This window comes from Saccoglossus kowalevskii, unplaced genomic scaffold (genome assembly GCF_978046115.1).
Source record: "Saccoglossus kowalevskii unplaced genomic scaffold, keSacKowa6.1 SCAFFOLD_89, whole genome shotgun sequence".
Lineage (NCBI taxonomy): Eukaryota > Metazoa > Hemichordata > Enteropneusta > Harrimaniidae > Saccoglossus > Saccoglossus kowalevskii.
In genome coordinates this window covers 119,755-131,013 of record NW_028188634.1, presented here as the reverse complement: position 1 = coordinate 131,013, position 11,259 = coordinate 119,755, and positions in this window count along the sequence as shown.

Below are 11,259 nucleotides of genomic sequence, written 5' to 3'. Positions count from 1 at the left end.
AATGTGAACATCCTGACGGTGAACCTTGTTATTTAAATACACACATTGCCGGATTAGTGAGTCACAAGAAATTAATTCATCCAATAAAGAAAGAAAGTGTATAATGAAATCACTACCATCGCCGCTATGTTAACCAGCCAGAAAACAACATGCTTGATTTAAATTACTATGACAAACAGTAAACTACAGAAAGAGTCATGTCTAGCAAATATCATCAATACAATCTTTAACGGTCATGTGACCTTGGCCGCCATATTGGATTTTCTGAAAATGACAAAAAATATTAAAAATCTACTTTTTAAAAATGGCTCATTTCTATGATTAGAAATTTGCTTTGCAGCACCTATGTTGATAGCTCTAAAGAGGTAATGAAGCAGATTTTTGAAAAATGGCTTTCTTTAGCAGCCATCCTGGATTTAGTAAAAAGTGAAATTACGCTATAAGTCATGAACAATTTGCCAGATTGAAACCAAAGTTGACATACAACATCCGATCAATGCGGTGATTATGTGTTCATGAAAATATTTCCCACGATTCAAGTGGTTTTGGCTGCCATCTTGAATTTATCCAAAAAATGTAAAAAAAAAATCAAAAAATCATTTTCATAAAAACTACCCGCTTGTTTGACATGCAATGTAGCATATAGTATCTCTGTTGATAGCTCTACAAAGTCACTGAAACAGATTTTTGAAAAATGGCTTCCTTTGGCAGCCATCTTAAATTTAGTGAAAAGTGAAATTACGCTATAACTCATGAACAATTTGCCAGATTCAAACCAAAGTTGGCATACAACATCCGTTTAATATGATTATGTGTACATGAAAAAATTCCCCATGATTCAAGTAGTTTAGGCGGCCATCTTGAATTTATCACAAAAATGCAAAATACCTCCAAAAAAATCTTTATTATGAATAACATTGGACAGATGACTATCAATGGTTATGTCTGTTGATTCCAGTGTTGTTCATAAACCAAAATACCAGAGGACTTGTTAAGAACATTGCATTCTAGACATGAAACGTTCGTCAAATAAGCACATCGAGCAAGTGCAATTTGCCATCAGCCATGCAGGCTCGAAACCCGTCATTGCTGCTATGCAGCTATATTTAGGCTTTCAAGTCCCTTCAGGCTTGAAAGCCTATTGTTTTTGTTATGTTTATTAGGCTTTCAAGTCCCTTCAGGCTTGAAAGCCTATTGTTTTTGTTATGTTTATTATTAGGCTTTCAAGTCCCTTCAGGCTTGAAAGCCTATTGTTTTTGTTATGTTTATTATTATTATTATTATTATTCTTCCGCCAACTTCAAACGACTTCTTCTCGGAAACGGCTGCACCATTTTGCCTGAAAATTTGCATATACCTTCTACATGTCATGCCATTAAAAGTGACTGAAACAGATTTTCGATTAGTCACGTGGTTCGGCCGCCATCTTGGAACTCATTAAATATGCATGTCTCTTGTATCTCAAAAACTATTGCATGTACCAACATGGAACTAACGGTATATTAAAGGCAACGGACATGAGAATTGGCCAAAATATTCGTTGACCATATATGGTCATAGAACTCATTAAATATGCATGTCTCTTATATCTCAAGTACTATTGCATGTACAGACGTGAAACTAAGGCTATATTGAAGGTAATGGTCAAGAGAATTGGCCAACATATTCGTTGACCATATAAGGTCATATACCTCATTAAATATGCATATCTATAATATCTCAGGCACTATTGCACATACAGACATGGAACAATTGCTATATTGAAGGCTTTGGACAAGAGAAATTGTCAACATGTTCCATGACCATATATGGTCATATAACTCATTAAATATGCATGTCTCCAATATCTCAAGCACTATTGCATGTATAAACATGGTACCAATGCTATATTGAAGGAACTGAGAAAGAAAATTGGCCAACATATCCGTTGACCATATATGGTCATAGAACTCATTAAATATGCATGTCTCCAATATCTCGAGCGCTATTCCATGTACAAACATGGAACAAACACTATATTGAAGGAAATAGAAAAGAGAATTGGCCAACATATCTGTTGACCATATATGGTCATAGATCTCATTAAATATGCATGTCTCTAATATTTCAAGCAGTATTGCATGTACAGACAGGGTATCAACGCTATATTGAAGGCAATGGAAAAGAGAATTGGCCAACATATCCGTTGACCATATATGGCCATAGAACTCATTAGTTATGCATATATATAATATATCGAGCACTTTTGAGGTTAGAGACATGGAAATAGCGCTATAATGAAGGCATTGAGTCAGAACGTCGTGTAACCTACACGTATATACATTGCACAAATCAAATCTTCAAACTTTTTTTTCCAAATTTAATGGTGTTATGGCCCTTTTTTCTTGAAAGCCGTTAATAGCTGCTCTGCAGCTATATTTATTATTATTATTCTTCCGCCAACTTCAAACGACTTCTTCTCTGAAACGGCTGGACCGTTTTGCCTGAAAATTTGTATATACCTTCTACATGTCATGCCATTAAAAGTGACTGAAACAGATTTTCGATTAGTCACGTGGTTCGGCCGCCATCTTGGAACTCATTAAATATGCATGTCTCTTGTACCTCAAAAACTATTACATGTACAAACATGGAACTAACGGTATATTAAAGGCAACGGACAAGAGAATTGGCCAAAATATTAGTTGACCATATATGGTCATAGAACTCATTAAATATGCATGTCTCTTATATCTCAAGCACTATTGCATGTACAAACGTGAAACTGACGCTATATTGAAGGTAATGGTCAAAAGAATGAGCCAACATATTCGTTGACCATATAAGGTCATATACCTCATTAAATATGCATATCTATAATATCTCAGGCACTATTGCACATACAGACATGGAAACATTGCTATATTGAAGGTTTTGGAGAAGAGAAATTGTCAACATGTTCAATGACCATATATGGTCATATAACTCATTAAATATGCATGTCTTCAATATCTCAAGTACTATTGCATGTACAAACATGGAACTAATGGTATACTGAAGGCAATGGACAAGAAAATTGACCAACATATTCGTTGACCATATATGGTCATAGAACTCATTTAATATGCATGTCTTTAATATCTCAAGCGCTATTCCATGTACAAACATTGAACAAACACTATATTGAAGGCAATAGAAAAGAGAATTTGCCAACATATCCGTTGACCATATATGGTCATAGAACTCATTAAATATGCATGTCTCTAATATTTCAAGCAGTATTGCATGTACAGACAGGGTACCAATGCTATATTGAAGACAATGGAAAAGAGAATTGGCCAACATATCCGTTGACCATATATGGTCAAAGAACTCATTAAATATGCATGTCTCTTATATCTCAAGCACTATTGCATGTACAGACAGGGTACCAACGCTATATTGAAGGCAATGGAAAAGATAATTGGCCAACATATCCGTTGACCACATATGGTCATAGAACTCATTAAATAGGCATATATATAATATCTCGAGCACTATTTAGGTTAGAGACATGGAAATAGCACTATAATGAAGGCATTGGGCCAGACGTCGTGTAACCTACATGTATATACATTGCACAAATCAAATCTTCAAACTTTTTTTTTCAAATTTAATGGTGTTATGGCCCTTCAGGCTTGAAAGCCGTTAATAGCTGCTCTGCAGCTATATTTATTATTATTATTATTCTTCCGCCAACTTCAAACGACTTCTTCTCGGAAACGGCTGCACCATTTTGCCTGAAAATTTGCATATACCTTCTACATGTCATGCCATTAAAAGTGACTGAAACAGATTTTCGATTAGTCACGTGGTTCGGCCGCCATCTTGGAACTCATTAAATATGCATGTCTCTTGTATCTCAAAAACTATTGCATGTACCAACATGGAACTAACGGTATATTAAAGGCAACGGACATGAGAATTGGCCAAAATATTCGTTGACCATATATGGTCATAGAACTCATTAAATATGCATGTCTCTTATATCTCAAGTACTATTGCATGTACAGACGTGAAACTAAGGCTATATTGAAGGTAATGGTCAAGAGAATTGGCCAACATATTCGTTGACCATATAAGGTCATATACCTCATTAAATATGCATATCTATAATATCTCAGGCACTATTGCACATACAGACATGGAACAATTGCTATATTGAAGGCTTTGGACAAGAGAAATTGTCAACATGTTCCATGACCATATATGGTCATATAACTCATTAAATATGCATGTCTCCAATATCTCAAGCACTATTGCATGTATAAACATGGTACCAATGCTATATTGAAGGAACTGAGAAAGAAAATTGGCCAACATATCCGTTGACCATATATGGTCATAGAACTCATTAAATATGCATGTCTCCAATATCTCGAGCGCTATTCCATGTACAAACATGGAACAAACACTATATTGAAGGAAATAGAAAAGAGAATTGGCCAACATATCTGTTGACCATATATGGTCATAGATCTCATTAAATATGCATGTCTCTAATATTTCAAGCAGTATTGCATGTACAGACAGGGTATCAACGCTATATTGAAGGCAATGGAAAAGAGAATTGGCCAACATATCCGTTGACCATATATGGCCATAGAACTCATTAGTTATGCATATATATAATATATCGAGCACTTTTGAGGTTAGAGACATGGAAATAGCGCTATAATGAAGGCATTGAGTCAGAACGTCGTGTAACCTACACGTATATACATTGCACAAATCAAATCTTCAAACTTTTTTTTCCAAATTTAATGGTGTTATGGCCCTTTTTTCTTGAAAGCCGTTAATAGCTGCTCTGCAGCTATATTTATTAGGGTTTCGAGCCCATTTGGTCGAAACCCCTATTGAAATTGTTCCGTTTATTATTATTATTATTATTCTTCCGCCGTTTTTCGGTCACACTTTATGTCAACGCCGTTAGACTGATCAGCTCAGTACTTGCCACATTGGTAAAGCTGGATGAGATCTAGTGCATATCCTAAGTTCAGACACATAGGTCACATGACCAGGCCGCCATCTTGGATTAAATGCGAAATTTTCAATGCCGAATTGCGCACCTTTCTGAGGGTCTGAGTGCTCCAATTTTTTTATGATAGTTGCAGTGCGACAAGGGCTACAAATTTCATCAAAAAAAACTTTAGCGGTCACGTGACTTTTTTTTTTAGAATTTTTTTAAATTTTGTTTTGCATCTCATTTGCATAATTTTCGACAAATCAACTAACCCTGAATAACTTTGAAAGATCATATGACATAGTATTTAATTCCAAAATATGGAAGTCCAGGCGAAAAGCCGTTTTTTATAAGAAGATTTTAGAATGTTTTTTCATATTTTTTTGTTCTTTTATATGGTCACGTGACCTCATTTTATAGACATAATTGCAATATCTCAAGCACTGTTACAGATAGGGACATGCAACCTGTGCAATATCGAAGCTATAAGACACGAGATGTGACTAACTAATGTGATGACCATATATGGTCATGTGACTTCATCAAATATGCATAAATGTAATAACTCAAGGACAGTTACAGACGGGAACATGCAACCAGTGCATTATTGAAGTGATGGTACATGAAATTTTACTAACAAACAAGATGACCATATATGGTCATGTGACCTCATTGAATATGCATAAATGTAATATATCAAGCACTGCAAGAGTTAGGGACATGCAACCTGTGCAATATCGAAGGTATGGTCAAGAGATGTGGCTAACTAATGTGATGACCATATATGGTCATGTGACTTCATTAAATATGCATAATTGAATTATCTCAAGCACTGTTACAGACATGAACATGCAACCTGTGCAAAATAGAAGCTGTGGGACATGAGATGTGAGTAACTAATGTGATGACCGTATATGGTCATGTGACGTCATTAAATATGCATAATTGTAATATCTCAAGCAGAATCACAGATAGAGACATGCAACCTATGCAATATCGAAGCTATGAGACAAGAGATGTGGCTAACTAATGTGATGACCATATATGGTCATGTAATTTCATCAAATATGCGTAAATGTAATAACTCAAGCACTGTTACAGATAGGAACATGCAACCAGTGCAATATTGAAGCTATTGCACAACAGAAGTGACTAATACATCCGATGACCATATATGGTCATGTGACCTCATCAAATATGCATAAATGTTATATCTCAAGCACTGTTACAGATTGGAACATGCAACCAGTGCAATATTGAAGCTATTGCACAACAGAAGTCACTAACATATCCGATGACCATATATGGTCATGTGACCTCATCAAATAAGCATAAATGTAATAACTCAATCACTATTACAGACGGGAACATGCAACCTGTGCAATATCGAATCTATGGAACAAGATATGTGACTAACTAATGTGATGACCATATATGGTCATGTGACCTCATCAAATATGCATAAATGTTATATCTCAAGCACTGTTACAGATAGGAACATGCAACCAATGCAATATTGAAGTTATTGCACAACAGAGCTGACAAAAACATCAGATGACCATATATGGTCATGGGACATAATTAAATATGCGAGATTATAATACCTTAAGCACTGTTACAGACAGGAACATGTAACATGTTTAGTATGAAGGCCATGCAATTTCCTTTAATATATTATTGTCAATGATGCTGATTTTGGAACGCTGCTAATAAGTCAGTGGGCTCGAAACCCGACATTGCTGCAACGCAGCTATATTTATTATTATTATTCTTCCGCCAACTTCAAACGACTTCTTCTCTGAAACGGCTGGACCATTTTGCCTGAAAATTTGTATATACCTTCTAAATGTCATGCCATTAAAAGTGACTGAAACAGATTTTCGATTAGTCACGTGGTTCGGCCGCCATCTTGAAGCTCATTAAATATGCATGTCTCTTGTATCTCAAAAACTATTGCATGTACAAACATGGAACTAACGGTATACTAAAGGCAACGAACAAGAGAATTGGCCAAAATATTCGTTGACCATATATGGTCATAGAACTCATTAAATATGCATGTCTCTTATATCTCCAGCACTATTGCATGTACAAACGTGAAACTAACGCTATATTGAAGGTAATAGTCAAGAGAATGAGACAACATATTCGTTGACCATATAAGGTCATATACCTCATTAAATATGCATATCTATAATATCTCAGGAACTATTGCACATACAGACATGGAACCATTGCTATATTGAAGGCTTTGGACAAGAGAAATTGCCAACATGTTCCATGACCATATATGGTCATATAACTCATTAAATATGCATGTCTCCAACATCTCAAGCACTATTGCATGTATAAACATGGTACCAAGGCTATATTGAAGGAACTGAGAATGAAAATTGGCCAACATATCCGTTGACCATATATGGTCATAGAACTCATTTAATATGCATGTCTCTAATATCTCAAGCGTTATTTCATGTACAAACATGGAACAAACACTATATTGAAGGCAATAGCAAAGAGAATTGGCCAACATATCCGCTGACCATATATGGTCATAGAACTCATTAAATATGCATGTCTTCAATATCTCAAGCACTGTTGCATGTATAAACATGGTACCAATGCTATATTGAAGGCAGTGGAAAAGAGAATTGGCCAACATATCCGTTGACGATATATGGTCATAGAACTCATTAAATATGCATGTCTCTAATATTTCAAGCAGTATTGCATGTACAGACAGGGTACCAACGCTATACTGAAGGCAATGGAAAAGAGAATCGGCCAACATATCCGTTGACCATATATGGTCGTAGAACTCATTTAATATGCATGTCTCTAATATCTCAAGTGCTATTTCATGTACAAACATGGAACAAACACTATATTGAAGGCAATAGAAAAGAGAATTGGCCAACATATCCGTTGACTATATATGGTCATAGAACTCATTAAATATGCATGTCTCTAATATTTCAAGCAGTATTGCATGTACAGACAGGGTACCAACGCTATACTGAAGGCAATGGAAAAGAGAATCGGCCAACATATCCGTTGACCATATATGGTCGTAGAACTCATTTAATATGCATGTCTCTAATATCTCAAGTGCTATTTCATGTACAAACATGGAACAAACACTATATTGAAGGCAATAGAAAAGAGAATTGGCCAACATATCCGTTGACTATATATGGTCATACAACTCATTAAATATGCATATATACAATATCTCGAACATTGGGCCAGAACGTCGTGTAACCTAAACGTATATACATTGCACAAATCAAATCTTCAAACTTTTTTTTCCCAAATTTAATGGTGTTATGGCCCCTTTTTCTTGAAAGCCGTTAATAGCTGCTCTGCAGCTATATTTAGGCTTTCAAGTCCCTTCAGGCTTGAAAGCCTATTGTTTTTGTTATGTTTATTATTATTATTAGGCTTTCAAGTCCCTTCAGGCTTGAAAGCCTATTGTTTTTGTTATGTTTATTATTATTATTATTATTATTATTATTATTATTATTATTATTATTATTATTATTCTTCCGCCAACTTCAAACGACTTCTTCTCTGAAACGGCTGGACCGTTTTGCCTGAAAATTTGTATATACCTTCTACATGTCATGCCATTAAAAGTGACTGAAACAGATTTTCGATTAGTCACGTGGTTCGGCCGCCATCTTGGAACTCATTAAATATGCATGTCTCTTGTATCTCAAAAACTATTGCATGTACAAACATGGAACTAACGGTATATTGAAGGCAACTGACAAGAGAATTGGCCAAAATATTCGTTGACCATATATGGTCATAGAACTCATTTAATATGCATGTCTCTAATATCTCAAGCGCTATTCCATGTACAAACATGGAACAAACACTATATTGAAGACAATAGAAAAGAGAATTGGCCAACATATCCGTTGACCATATAAGGTCATATACCTCATTAAATATGCATACCTATAATATCTCAGGCACTATTGCACATACAGACATGGAACCATTGCTATATTGAAGGCTTTGGACAAGAGAAATTGTCAACATCTTCAATGACCGTATATGGTCATATAACTCATTAAATATGCATGTCTCCAATATCTCAAGCACTATTGCATGTACAAACATGGAACTAACGGTATACCGAAGGCAATGGACAAGATAATTGACCAACATATTCGTTGACCATATATGGTCATAGAACTCATTAAATATGCATGTCTCCAATATCTCAAGCACCATTGCAAGTATAAACATGGTACCAATGATATGCTGAAGGCAATGGACAAAAAAATTGGCCAACATATCTGTTGACCATATATGGTCATAGAACTCATTTAATATGCATGTCTCTAATATCTCAAGCGCTATTCCATGTACAAACATGGAACAAACACTATATTGAAGACAATAGAAAAGAGAATTGGCCAACATATCCGTTGACCATATATGGTCATAGAACTCATTAAATATGCATGTCTCTAATATTTCAAGCAGTATTGCATATACAGACCGAGTACCAATGCTATAATTAAGGCAATGTAAAAGAGAATTGGCCAACATATCCGTTGACCATATATGGTCATAGAACTCATTAAATATGCATATATATAATATCTCGAGCACTATTGGAGTTAGAGACATGGAAATAGCGCTATAATGAATACATTGGGCCTGAACGTCGTGTAACCTACACGTATATACATTGCACAAATCAAATCTTCAAACTTTTTTTTCAAATTTAATGGTGTTATGGCCCTTCAGGCTTGAAAGCCGTTAATAGCTGCTCTGCAGCTATATTTATTATTATTATTATTAGGCTTTCAAGTCCCTTCAGGCTTGAAAGCCTATTGTTTTTGTTATGTTTATTATTATTATTATTATTATTCTTCCGCCAACTTCAAACGACTTCTTCTCTGAAACGGCTGGACCGTTTTGCCTGAAAATTTGTATATACCTTCTACATGTCATGCCATTAAAAGTGACTGAAACAGATTTTCGATTAGTCACGTGGTTCGGCCGCCATCTTGAAACTCATTAAATATGCATGTCTCTTGTATCTCAAAAACTATTGCATGTACAAACATGGAACTAACGGTATATTGAAGGCAACGGACAAGAGAATTGGCCAAAATATTGGATGACCATATATGGTCATGCAACTCATTAAATATGCATGTCTCTAATATCTCAGGCATTATTGCAAGTACAAAGATGGAACCAACGCTATATTGAAGACATTGGACAAAAGAATTGACCAACATAGTGTATGACCATATATGGTCATAGAACTCATTAAATATGCGTGTCTCTAATATCTCAGGCATTATTGCAAGTACAAACATGGAACCAACGCTATATTGAAGACATTGGACAAAAGAATTGACCAACATATTCGATGACCATATATGGTCATAGAACTCATTAAATATGCATATCCATAATATCTCGATAACTTTTAAAGGTATAGACATGTACCCAAACCTATATTGAAGACATTGGACAAGAGAATTGACCAACACATTCGATGGCCATATATGGTCATAGAACTCATTAAATATGCATATCTATAATATCTCAGGCACTATTGCACATACAGACATGGAACCATTGCTATATTGAAGGCTTTGGACAAGAGAAATTGTCAACATGTTCAATTGCCATATATGGTCATATAACTCATTAAATATGCATGTCTCCAATATCTCAAGCACTATTGCATGTATAAACATGGTACCAATGCTATATTGAAGGCAATAGAAAAGAGAATTGGCCAACATATCCGTTGACCATATATGGTCATAGAACTCATTAAATATGCATATCTATAATATATCAGGCACTATTGCACATACAGACATGGAACCATTGCTATATTGAAGGCTTTGGACAAGAGAAATTGTCAACATGTTCAATGCCCATATATGGTCATATAACTCATTAAATATGCATGTCTCCAATATCTCAAGCACTATTGCATATATAAACATGGTACCAATGCTATTTTGAAGGCACTGGGAAAGAAAATTGGCCAACATATCTGTTGACCATATATGGTCATAGAACTCATTTAATATGCATGTCTCTAATATCTCAAGCGTTATTCCATGTACAAAAATGGAACAAACACTATATTGAAGGAAATAGAAAAAGAGAATTGGCCAACATATCCGTTGACCATATATGGTCATAGATCTCATTAAATATGCATGTCTCTAATATTTCAAGCAGTATTGAAGTTAGAGACATGAAAATAGCGCTATAATGAAGGCATTGGG